Here is a 13,523-nt window from a genome sequence, read left to right as displayed (position 1 = left end):
CGCCATCCCCCGCGCCGTCCGGGTCAGAGACGGAGCCGCCGACCGCGCACAGGGACCGCCGTCGCCTGCACACGCCGGAGCGCCGCCGAGAGCCCAGCGCCCGCCACCGCTTGCCGAAGCCAACCTCCGCCCGAGCACTGGTGCCACCGTGGAGCCATCAGATCGGGGAGGAAGACGTCGCGCGCCGACCACCGTCACGGACCCCGCCGCACGCCCGAGCGCCGGCGCCACCGCGGCGCCATCAGATCGGGAGGAGGAGGAGCCCGTGCCTCGCCGCCCCACGCAGACCACGCCGCCACCAGCGCCGCACAGGGAAGCCCCGCCCAGATCCGCCGGCGGCCCGACCTGCCGCCGAGCCGAGCGCCGCCGCGAGGGCCGGCCGTCCCGCGCTGCCCAGGAGCCTCGCGAGGAGGGAGGGAGCCCCGCCGCCGCCGACGCACACGCGGGCTTTGCCCGGCGGCGGCGAGGGAGAAGGAAGGCGAGAAAGGGGAGCGGCGGCGGCGATCTAGGGTCCTTCTCAATACATTATGACGGTGTTAGGTTGCTTGTTTACCGTATAACTATTTGCGTTGTCATGTTTTGTCCCGTAATGGGTTTCTCGATGTCGAGCATTCGTAGCAGGTTTCCTGGCAATGCACCAGCTCGCCTCCCCTCTCTTTCCCTCCTCCTATCTTGCTTGTAATACCAGTGAACTTTGTACTCCATTTCTGTTAAGCCCGTAATGGCAAGGGGAATGCCCGGTTGAAAAAACAAACAAAGAGACCGAACAACAAAGCAGACGCCCAATTCTCTTTCAATATCCCAAGACATGGATGACTGGATAGACAGCATCTGCATTCGCGATAGATTGTTATAGAATTGTTTCTCAAATCATCGATTAATTTGCGTACCTGCTTCTCGATGGCAGAAAGATCACCCCGGGCATCCATGGACGAGGAAGATTTATTCTTAGGAATCCCCTGTTAAATGTTTGCCGCCGAAGAAATTGCCCTCTCATGCAGACAGCACCCAATCTTGTCAGGCACGATTACATTTTCCCTTCGAGGGGCAGGGAGAAACACATGGTTGCATCCTACGATCTGTCTCGCTGAACCAGATGAAATAGGCCAGTGACACAAGAAACATGACGCTTCCTTTTCTCTTATAGAAAACAGTCTGTGCAATCAGAGAGACATAACTGAGGTAGACTGCTGAGCTACTAGTACTGCATAACGCAAATTTGTGCTAACTGCCAAGTATCAACGCATCACAAAAGCCACCTGGCAGAGTTGAGCCAGGATAGCTCCTGGAGCTATCATGATACAGCGCTGCTAGCCTACAATCGCATCATCAGGCACATCAGAGACATCTCTCAGTAGAAGCATGCAAGCAGTAAACCAGTGCGAGTCAGCTAACAGCACGTGCAAAGCAAAATCCCGGTCAAAAAGATACCAATGGACAAGCTGCACAAAAGATATGTAAAAAAACCCGAAAAAGACGCCATCTCAACAACAAACACCCACGCCCAACAAGTAGCATGAGATGATGAGCACAATCTCAATCTGACTATAAATACGCAGCACCGGTCAACCACTTGGAAACGCTTAATGAGCTCCCATGTCTCTGGCTGCGGAAGTAGCTGAGAAGAGCCTGTGCCTGCAACAAATACATATTCTTAGCAAAATGATTTTGCAGGTGGTTTTCTTCAAGATGTAAATTTTGTTGTAAAAAGTGGCAGACCGTTTCTCTTGCTCGCAGTGTTCCTGACTGTGACAGTGTGACTAAAGGGGGCACGGCGCCCTCTTTAAGAACTACGCTGCAATATCGGCTGCTGTTTGTGCATAGCTGAAGCAATGCCGCGGCAGCATTTTCCTTCCCTCTCGGTGAACCCAGTTCGACAACTTCAACAAGAGCTGGAATACCTCGTGTCTCCCCAATCGCAGTTCTCCCTTCTGGTATCATAGCAAGATTTGCCAAGACAGCTACAGCTTTGTCGATCATTCCAAGAGCAGGATCCATAAGCTTAACTAGTTGCTTCACCGCATCAGCTTGCACAATGCGACCCTTGTTCTCATGAATTATGGATAAATAAGACAATGCAATAGCTGCATCTCTCTTTCCTTGCGGGGTCCCACTTACCAGCAAGTCCACGAGAGGCTTGACGGCACCAGATCGTCCAACCCTCACTTTGTTTTCTTTAATAACCGAGAGACTGGACAAAGTAGCTGCTGAATTCTCTTTAGCTTCAGGGTTCCCTGTTTCCAGGACATGGATGAGAGGATCAATAGCATATGCATTCACGATGGCAATCTTATTGTTATCACTGATGGACAGATTGAGGAGGGATGTCACTGCATTTTCTTGGATCTTGGCATCTGGTGAATGAAGAAGACCAACCAGCAAGTTTATAGCCCCACAATCTGCAATGACAATCCTGTTCTCCATGTTGTGCTTAGCTAGAAGGCGAATCTCTGATGTCGCTGATCTTTGACCTTCTATGGAATCGCTTCTCAAATCATCGATTAGCTTGCGCACCTGATTCTCAATGGCAGAAAGATCACCCCGAGAATCCATGGATGAGGAAGATATTATTCTGTCAGATGTTTGCCGACGAACAAATTGCCCTCTCATGCGAACATCACTTAGCTTGCACACCTGATTCTCAATGGCAGAAAGATCATCCTGGGCATCCATGGATGAGGAAGATATTATTCTGGGGAATCCCCTGTCAGATGTTTGCCGACGAACAAATTGCCCTCTCATGCGAACATCACTTAATCTTGGCAGGATAAGCCTCAATGTACTTATCCTATCACACTTTGCACGCAGGGTGTTGTCCATGCAGACATTGAAGCAGTGACGAATGTCAAGGGACTCAAGGTGGCGGCAATTATGCAGGATGGCTGTCAGTCCTTTATTGGTCAGGCGATTGGCAAATAACTGCAAAGAGCGTAACTCATGCATAGTTGCAATCCCCATGGCTTCGTCGTCCCTGTCATTGTCACTAGCTTCAAAATCATAGAACACGTCCTTATTCAGTCTGAAGCGTTTCAGTTGTGGGCATGCTTTGCCAACAACCCCAAACACACCACTCTCACCCACATCTGAACATAATGAAAGCTCGAGCTCCTCGAGCAAAGGGAATTTCACTATCATCTCCTTAAGTACTTTATCAAAATTATAGCGAGAAATGAGGCGAAGACTCTTGAGAGATGGTGCCCTGCAAATGTAGCACTTGGATCTTAATAACCAATAAAAAAATATGCCACACATATAGAAAGACATAAGCACCCTGTATAAAACAGTAAGCTAAATTTATGTTTCGACAGATTTGCAGAGCACGAATAGAACATTTCATAAATTCAGATAACTGCATAGCATCATAGGACACAGATCATAACTTAAAGAGGTCTAGTGACAATTCAATTAATGATTAATTGTTTGATTTGACAAAAATTTCAGGGATGCTAAGTTTTTTATGCCTCATCGCAGGTTGCAAAATTAGAATAAACTCTGCACTCCAGCATATGAAATCTGTTGAGTTTGTTCTGTTCAACAAGCAACATAACTCCAAAGTCTCAAACCATTGCTAATGGGACTGTTTCACTGGAAAATACTCAGAAGCGCTAAAAGGCTAACTCACAACTGTATTGTGTTTCAAACCAAACCAAAGAATACTTCCCCGCTGTATTAACAAACCAATATATGAAGAACTCGGCTGAGTTAATTCTTAGACGGGACAACAATTTTTGGTTGGCTGGAAAATCAGCATTCCTTTTCAATAGGGTGGGCACAAAGGGATAGGTTTAACTGTATGAAGATAAGTAGATCAATGACCAGACCAGAGGGTGGCTAAATGTTGTGATAAGAGAAATTCAGCAGAGTAAAACTTGAAACGTCAGAATCATCCAATTATTGCAAACATTCTATGATTTACCCATACGTCCACAAGTGCTTCTATTTGTAAGTCGCTCATCCATTCTCCCTTGCCAATTAAGTATCACTAAATTTTACGAAGCTGCAGACAACATGAAGGCGGTATGGTGTCCGGAGTAATGCACGGTGATAGGTTTTCTCTAGCGCTTTCTCTTTATCAAACTAAGAATAGTCACTCCTCTTACTGAAATATATATAATAAATTCAATAAAATAACTAGTGTTATAAGTCTGAAAAACATGATAAAGTGATAATACAAAAAGGCACTATAAGCATCAAATCAGAAACCACATAATTTTCAGTTGTGTGATTCCATAGCAAAATTGCATGATTCCTACCCAAAAATAAAATTGTACAGAACTTTTCCGCTAAACGAAACACGAAGGTACACATAAATTGCAAGGGATTGGAACGGAAACAGAACATATAGCCACTGCCTAACAAATCAAATAGAAAGCTCCTAAAACAAGAAGATGGCGTGGGGGGTGGTTAAAAATTCTCACTGGTCGGCGAGGTAGAGGAGAAAGTCGTGGTCGTCGGTGTAGTCGCCCCAGAACGCCTCGCATCTCCCCGCGCTGCGGCGGACGGCGGCCTGCGCCATCCCGTGGAGGTTGAGCTCGGGGGAGAGGTCGGCGTGGCCCAGCATGTCGATGCGGCGCCATAGCTCGGGCTCGTCGCGGGCGGCGCCGCGCCAGGAGCGGCACACCTGACCGGCCCCCATCAGGATGTCGACGTGGTCGAGCTTCTGGAGGATGGTTGAGATCGCGTCCGGCGGCAGCTCCGCCCAGTTCCTCATCTCCTCCTCCGCCGACACAAACGAGGGGGAGGAAGTGGGCATCTCGCTAGGTGGGCTGCGACCTTCATGCAGCGCGAGGAAGAAGCTGAGGGCGTTTGACGAGTACAGCTCCTGCGCTGCCTTGCGGTCAAGGAGGAGCACGCGCTCGAGGTGGTAGTCGTCGTCGCAAGTCGCCGGCGAAGTCGCCGTGTACGAGCGAGCGACGGCCGGCGTGTCAGGGAAAGGAGCGAGGAACTGGTTCAGGTGGGGAATTTTACTATTTTGCACAAAAATCTCATCCTCCGTGCGGAAAATACTCGTCGGAAAATAGATGCCTTATCAATTTCTCTCCCACGAGTATTTTTAAATAGAGAGAGTAAAACCATCTGTAAGCGGGCTCCTCAAATTGATCAGAACGCAGAGCCATTAACCAGACAAACTAAATGATTGATCTAACCAAACCTCTCAAAGCCTCCTTAAATGTTTTTATTATTGCCTGGCACCCCTCATATTGCCCTCATACTCCCTTCGTCTCTTTTTACTCTGTATATGAGATTTGGTCAGAGTTAAACTTTAACTAAGTTTATAGAAAAATATATTAAGATTCATAATATAAAATTAATATTGTTAGATACATCATGAAATTAATTTTTATACGTATAGCTTTAGTATTGTAGATGTTGATATTTTTTCAACAAAGTTGTCAAACTTTATAAAGTTTGACTTTGCTCAAATCTTATATGCAGACTAAAAAACGGAGAGAGTATATGAAATGAGTACGAGGAGTGTCCAAGCATGTCCGGTCAGTGATTCTGTGTCTGTGACATACGATTCAGCTCACCACGAAGCATTTTTTGTTTCTTTATTATTTTTATTTCTCTTCTTCCTCACCAATCACATGCATACTCGAGCAGGCTCGCCAATACCTGCCCCGTCCCTGACACCTCTGCATTGTTCCATGGCCACCTTGCCCGAGGCCGGCCCATCATCCTTGGTCACCACTTTTTTACCCGGTGTGCCGATCTTGGTCGACTTTGGTGTCTAGGCATGCGACCCCATCGAACCAATCTCCAGCGACCCATCTGTGCTGGATCGCTCGCTATAAGACTAGCCACAATTGAGAGTAACATACACATATCCCTGGACTATATTACTACCTTTATAGTGGGTAGTAACTTAAGTGTGATAACATGCAAAGATTCATTTATTAGGTTATAGACTCATATTGCATTGGAACATGTGATGTTACAGTAACTAGCTAAGTTACTACAACTAGCTCTCTCCTCATTAACTCATTGTCACATAAACAAATTTGCTGAGTTGGACCCGATGTTACTATTGAAGTTACTCCCATTGTGGCTAGTCTAACCTCGGCAGCCACAAAGCACCCTCAAAAAAAGAAAGGAAGAAAAAAAGTGTCAAGAGTGTCCGACCTGCCGGATTCGAACCAGCGACCTAAGGATTGATCTGCAACACTACAGTCCTCCGCTCTACCAACTGAGCTAAGGTCGGTTTGTGTTTGAATTAAATAATTCTTTGTTACATTAAGAAGAAGCTGTGACAAGGATTCGATCCGTAGATCAGATGACGATTAGTTAGTTGATCAACGGTACTTGAGGGAAACAAAGAGTAAAGAAATGATTGGGGGTGTTATTTGTAATTAGGAACCTAATCTACTCGAGTTACATTTTGCGGGCCTACAGGAAGCCATAAAACATGAGTGCATGACTACCCCACCAGCTATGCTGCATGCAACAGAGGCAGGCAGGCCGTGATTTTGACCGAGTATCTTCTCCATCTAGAGGAGGATCACACAACATTAACCGCGAAAGGCGTCCGGACCGACTGCGCGCCACCCGACCAGGTGATGGCGCCGTACGCGTACCCCTTGCTGGCCCCGGCGCCCGCGAAGCGCACCTCGTACGCCGCCGTCGTGCACCGCCTGGAGAACAGCAGCCGCTGGGGCGACACCTTCACGGACAGGCCCGCCGGCGCCTCGACGGACGCCACGTACGTCGAGTCGGACTTGGACGGCCCCCCGTTCGTGGCGGTGCGCGACACGGCGACAGGCTTCCCGGCCGCGAGCCGCGGCACGGAGATGGACGGGTAGTTGACGTTCGCCGTGATGAGGTCCTCCGCGACGAGCTTCTTTATCCGCCGCGACACCGTCAAGTCCGTGGCGACGCACACCAAGATCTTCCCGTCCACCTTGCGCGCGCGCAGCGATCCTGGACTGCAGTTGCTGCAATGCAGCCGTCACAGACTGATCAGCGATCAACATTGTAAAACGTAGTAACTTGACGTCTTCAAAATGGTCTTGATATATGTACCTTGCCTCGGCCACCGTCGCGCGCCGGGCTGCCGCCTGGGCCCCAAACACCAGAGGGTAGCGCTCTCCGCCGAGGCTCTGGTTGAGAAGTTTATGCCGACTCCCAGACATGGCATGGCGCGTCGCGTTGAGGTTGAGGGATACGAAGCAGTGTAGCACGGCGATGGCGATGGCGACGCGTACCTTGAGGACTTTCCCGTTGCCGAGGACGATGCTGGACTGGAAGGCGCGGTCGATAGTGGAGGCGGCGACGGTGAGGATCCACGGCGCGGAGTTGGCGACGTGTGTAGGGGTCGGGCCCGTCGTTGCCGGAGGAGCAGACGATGAGGACGCCCCTCTGGTGCGCGTGCGCGTGGAAGGCGCCGAGCGCTATGTGCCGATGGAGATGGAGATCACGTCCACTCCGTCGCTGACGGCGTCGTCGATGGCCTTGAGCAGCGCCGAGCCCAGGCACGCGTCCGTGGTGCACACCTTGTACGAGGCTACGCGTGCGGCCGGCGCGCCGCCCCCGTACCAGGCCGTAGTAGTCCGCGCCCTCCACGGCCGCGCCCGCGGCCGTTGACGCGCAGTGCGTGCCGTGGCCAACGTCGTCTCTCGGCGAGGAGGCCTTTTTGCCGTAGTGCCGCGCGCCGATGAGCTTCCTGCGGCACACGATGGCACAAGTTCAGCCGTATCACAAGGTGCACATTGCAAGTGTTTTTTCTTTTCTTGTTATTACAACACCTGTTGCAGTTGCTCTTGTGGAAGCGTGGGCCCTCCATGCACACCCCTCGCCATCTCGCCGGCACGTCCCGCATCCCGGCGGCGTTGTCGAAGCTCGGCGACTCCGGCCAGACGCGTGAAGGAGACAGCAAATCAGAAAAATGAAATGCAGGCAGTGTCTGTCTCGACTCACGATGCGAGTCGTGCGCTTGTCGCCCGCACCGGTATCGATGACGCCGATTATGACATCGCCGGACCGGAGGCCGGGCGGCCGAGGCGGTTGGCGCGGTGGCCGGACTGCGCGTCGCCGGCGGGTCCTGCCGACGGGCTCCACATGTAGACGACGTACGACTGAAACCATGATACCCATCCCAACAATGCCGTCAAACAAACCATGATATTGATATACAACAATAAACACGCGTTATTAGCTAGGGAGCGCCTAGAACTCAGCTAGCTGAGATTTAGTATGGTCTCATTTACATGACGTCATTGTATTATGTATTTTGCCTGTTTGTTTTCACTGGCCCATCATTTTATTCTTTTGGGCTGACATGTCATTTTTTCTGGCTGTTGTTGTTGTGCCTCGCATCTACCCAGCCCAATAATTACTTTTTTTAAGTTGGCCCAATAATTATTTGTTATGTTCTTGTTGCTGCGCGCTGGATCTACCTGGCCTAATAAATCGCTTATAGAGAAAAGTAAAATGGAATATGCAAAAAATGTGGGTCAAACCCACGACCTTACGTAATGGCTTGTTATATGAACCACTCTGACCACTAAACATACCTGTACAAAAGAATTGTGCCCTTATTATATGAATTGTGATGTAATAATTTATTTATTTTCTTAGTAAAAACAACTTGATTCTAGCTTTTCCATTTAGCCGCTGCACAAATAAGATTCACTGGTCATGAGGGAAAAAAACAATAATGGCTGTGTTGAAAAAACAGCTTGAAGGAAGGATGATATTTAGAATGGTATTTTTATTTAAGAAATCAATTATAGCGGCATATCCATACAACTAGTGATATTATTTTTCTTATAAATCGAGCATGCATCAAATTGTGTGTGTATGTCGTCGACTACAATTGTGCTGAGTTGCGTCACATGTAGTTGCACACGGTCCACATACATTCGAGAAGAATCATTTTTCAAGAAAAAAGAAAGGAAAAAATGGCATGCACCAGTTGCACATGTATTGCAGTTCTTGCAATTGTCCATGGGATATGTCATGTGTAGTTGCGATCCCTTTTGAAAACTTGCAGTTGCGACCCTCACTAAAAACTTGCAGTCGCGACCCCATTTTGCAAACATGCAGATGGCGACCTCTCCCTGAAAATTTGCAGTTGCGACTTTTACTAAAAACTTGCAGTTCCGACATCATTTTGAAAACTTGCAGTTGCGACCTCTCCCTGAAAGCTTGCAGTTGCGACCCCATTTTGAAAACATGCAGCTGCGACCTCTTCCTAAAAATTTGCAGTTGCGACCCTTACTAAAAACTTGCAGTTGCAACCTTAATTTTAAAACATGCAGTTGCCACCTCTCCCTAAAAATTTGCAGTTGCGACCCCGTTTAAAAAACTTGCAGTTGTGACCTCCCCCACATCTCTGAAAAACATGCAGTTGCGACCAACATGCAGTTGCAACCCTGACTAGAAAACATGAAGTTGCGACCCCATTATGAAAACTTGCAACTACGATCCCTTGAAAAACAAGCAGCTGTGATCATGTTTTGAAAACTTACAGTTGCGACCCCATTTCAAAAACTTGCAGTTGCGATCCTCACCAAAAACAAGCAGTTGCGATTTCATTTTGAAAACTTGCAATTGCGACTCTCACTAAAAACTGGCAGTTGCCATCACATTTTTAAAACTTGCAGTTGCGATTCTATTTCTAAACTTGCAATTGCAGCCTCTTTTTAAAAGCTTGAATACCGACCCCATTTAAAAACTTGTGGTTGGGACACCGACTTGAAAACCGATAATAGATGAAAGCAAGAGCTACATGAAAAGAAATGAAAAAAACCCCATGGAAGGAAAAGTTAAAAATAAAATAACCACATGAGAAAATAGAAAATAAATGGAAGAAAAAGAAAAGAAAAATAAAACAGATAAGAGGGGCAACGGCTCTTGTAAGCCATGATGTAGCGGGCCGCAGGGGGACGGACAGCCATAAACGGCCAGGAGAAACGGGCTGCCAACAAAAAAAAACATTGGGCCGCGTCCATCACAGACACAGAGAGACAATATGCCCAGCTAGGAAACGCACAAATCATGACGTGAAAAAAGCATCCAATGGCTGATACGGTGAATGATGCCAAACTTGAAACTCAGCTAGCTGAGTTTCAGCCAAACCGTATTAGCTATTAGTACGTACGTACTTCTGTTCTCGCATTTCAGAGTTCCGACGCGCACGCGTGGCAGGTGCAATCCAACAGTAATAGTTTTTTTTTTACGAAAAAGGGTTTTACCTCAGCCTCTGTATCAGATAGATGCATACGGCTCATAAAATTAAAACGATAGTCCAGCAACAAGTCTCCAAGTCTCCAAGTGTGAAAAAAACAAAAGCTCAAAAGAGCTAAGACAAAAAGCCACAACCGGCTGACAAATAAAATAGGAGCACTACATGTCTATTCTATTACATGACCGCCATCCAAACCGGTTAAAAATATCCCGAGCTACCATCTCCCATCGGGTAGACGCAGTAACCAAACACTCCCTAGCCTCCGTCGGAGTGAGTAGCGACCACGTACGGATGAACGCCGTGGCCCTGAAGACAACCTGCAAAAAGTGAATGTTCGTTGATCTATTAAAAACTAAATCATTCCTGCAGTTCCAGACTGCCCAAAGTAAAGCACAAACGCCAACACGAATGTGCCTCGCTGTATCGGAATCAATCCCATCAAGGCACGTTCCAAATAACATGTTGATAGAGGTGGGCGGATTAATATTAAACGCAATATGAATCGACCGCCACAGAATCTTAGCCAACGGACAATCAAAAAAGAGGTGTTTGATATTTTCGTTATGGTCACAAAAACTACATCTAGCAGAACCCACCCAGTTGCGTTTTGCCAGATTATCCTTAGTCAAAATGACTTATTTATGCACAAACCACATAAACACTTTGATTCGCAAGGGTACCTTTACTTTCCAAACGTACATGGAGGAAGGAATGACGCTAGAGTTTATGACATCCAGATACATGGATTTGACCGAGAACACGCCGTTCTTAGTAAGTTTCCAATACAGCTGATCTGGCTGCTGGGACAGCTGTACATCCATGAAACGTCTTACAAGATGAAGCCAGGCCTCCCAACGATTTCCAACTAGCGTCCTCCGAAAACTAATATTGAGGGGAGTGGATTGTAAAATGGTTGCAATGTAGGCTTCTCTACGTTGAACAATGTTGTATAGAGTAGGATATTGAAGTGCAAGGGGGTTCTCCCCAAGCCATGTATCCTCCCAGAACCTCGTATTAGCTCCATTCCCGACTATGAATCTTGTCTTGTTGAAAAAGAGTTGTTTAACTCTCATCAAGCCTTTCCAGAAAGGTGAGTCAGAGGGCCTCACAGTCACCTGGGGAAGGGTTTTAGCATGAAGATACTTATTACATAGAATCTGTGTCCAAGTAGCCTCTGCCTCTGACGAAAGTTTAAATAGCCACTTGCTAAGGAGACATATGTTTTTGACTTCCAGATTTTCAATTCCTAGACCCCCTTGGTCCTTCGGCCTACAGATTATATCCCACTTAGAAAGCCTATACTTTCATTTAAGCTCATCACTCTGCCAAAAGAATTGAGATCGATAGAAGTTTAACCTTTTCCTGACACCCACCGGGACCTGGAAAAAGAATAGGAGAAACATAGGCATACTGGTAAGGACCGAATTAACCAAAATTAATCGTCCTCCGTATGACATGAGCTTCCCTTTCCAACAGCTCAGTTTCTTTTCAAAACGATCTTCGATGCATTTAGTCAGCTTACGATGATGAATGGGTATACCTAAGTACGTGAACGGTAACGTGCCCAATTCACAACCGAACAATTGTTTATAAGCCTCCTGGTTATCATTAGCTCTTCCAAAACAAAACAATTCGCTCTTGTGAAAGTTAATTTTGAGCCCGGACAATTGTTCAAATAAGCATAACAGAATCTTCATGTTTCTTGCTTTTGCCAAGTCGTGCTACATAAAGATGATAGTATCATCAGCATACTGAAGGATGGAAATACCTCCATCAACTAGATGCGGAACAAGGCCACCTACCTGCCCCGCGTCCTTAGTGTAACACCCTCGATGCGGCTATATCTCCTACGTGTCGAAGCAAGACTTAGAGGCATAACCGCATTGAAAGCAATGTCGCAAGTAAGGTAATCTTCACAACAACCCATGTAAATAGATAATAGGGGAAAAAGGTACATAGTTGGCTTACACTCGCCACGTCACACAAAGTACATAAATAACATTACGATCATCCAATACACTCATGGTCCGACTACAGTACCAAAATAAAATATCAACCCCAACAAGCGACATGGTCCTGATCGCCCCAACTGGGCACCACTACTGATCATCAGGGAAAGACATATAGTAACGGCGTGAGTCTTCATCGAATTCCCACTTGAGCTCAAGCGCATCATCTGGAACGGAATCATCGGTCCCTGCATCTGGTTTGGAAGTAATCTGTGAGCCAGGGGGACTCAGCAATCTCGCACCCTCGCGATCAAGACTATTTAAGCTTATAGGTAAGGCAAGGTAATATGTGGAGCTGCAGCAAGCGACTAGCATATATGGTGGCTAACCTGTTCGCCAAAAAGAGCGAGAAGAGAAGGCAAAGCACGAACGAAGAACTAGAGAACAACCTACGACAAACATTACTCCAACACCGTGTTCACTTCCCGGACTCCGCCGAGAAGAGACCATCACGGTTACACACGCAGTTGATTCATTTTAAATAAATTAAGGTTTATGTTATCTACAATTGGACATTAACAAATTCCCATCCGCCCATAACCGCGGGCACGGCTTTCGAAAGTTCAAATCCCTGCAGAGGAGTCCCAACTTAGCCCATCACAAGCTCCCACGGTCAACGAAGGATAAACCTTCCCCCGAGACATTCCGATCAGACTCGGCATCCTGGTTCTACAAGACAACTTCGACAAAGATAAAACAAGTCCAGCAACACCGTCCGAATGTGCCGACAAATCCCGATAGGAGCTGCACATATCTCGTTCTCAGGGCACACTCAGATGAGAAATCCGTACAACTAAAATCAGCCCTCGAGTTTCCCCGAGGTGGCGCTGCAAGGGGCTCTGGTTTGGACAACACTCAGAGGAGCACTGGCCCGGGGGGGTTTAAATAAAGATGACCCTTGGGCTCCGGAAACCCAAGGGAAAAAGAGGCTAGGTGGCAAATGGTAAAACTAAGGTTGGGCATTGCAGGAGGAGTTTTATTCAAGGCGAATTGTCAAGGGGTTCCCATTATCACCCAACTACGCAAGGAACGCAAAAATCCGGGAACATAACACAGATATGACGGAAACTAGGGCGGCAAGAGTGGAACAAAACACTAGGAAAAAGGTCGAGCCTTCCACCCTTTACCAAGTATATAGATGCATTAAGATAACAAGTTAATATAGTGATATCCCAACAATAAACAATGTTCCAACAAGGAACGATCTCCAATCTTCACCTGCAACTAGCAACGCTATAAGAGGGGCTGAGCAAAGCGGTAACATAGCCAATCAACAGTTTGCTAGGACATGGTGGGTTAGAGGTTTGACATGGCAATTTGGGAGGCAT

At 47.4% G+C, this 13,523-nt stretch overlaps 1 non-coding gene and 1 pseudogene across 1 annotated transcript; both read right to left on the bottom strand.

Moving 5' to 3' along the window:
• Nucleotides 1-1,366: 1,366 nt before the first annotated feature.
• Nucleotides 1,367-11,960, bottom strand: LOC123057091 (uncharacterized; annotated as a pseudogene).
• On the bottom strand, nt 6,118-6,202 carry TRNAY-GUA (transfer RNA tyrosine (anticodon GUA)). The gene is given in 2 exon segments: nt 6,118-6,153; nt 6,166-6,202. It is a non-coding gene; the product is annotated as a tRNA-Tyr (tRNA).
• Nucleotides 11,961-13,523: the final 1,563 nt, after the last annotated feature.

Source organism: Triticum aestivum, chromosome 3A (genome assembly GCF_018294505.1).
Source record: "Triticum aestivum cultivar Chinese Spring chromosome 3A, IWGSC CS RefSeq v2.1, whole genome shotgun sequence".
Lineage (NCBI taxonomy): Eukaryota > Viridiplantae > Streptophyta > Magnoliopsida > Poales > Poaceae > Triticum > Triticum aestivum.
Note: the sequence above shows the minus strand (reverse complement) of the source record. Positions and strands in the feature narration are given on the sequence as shown.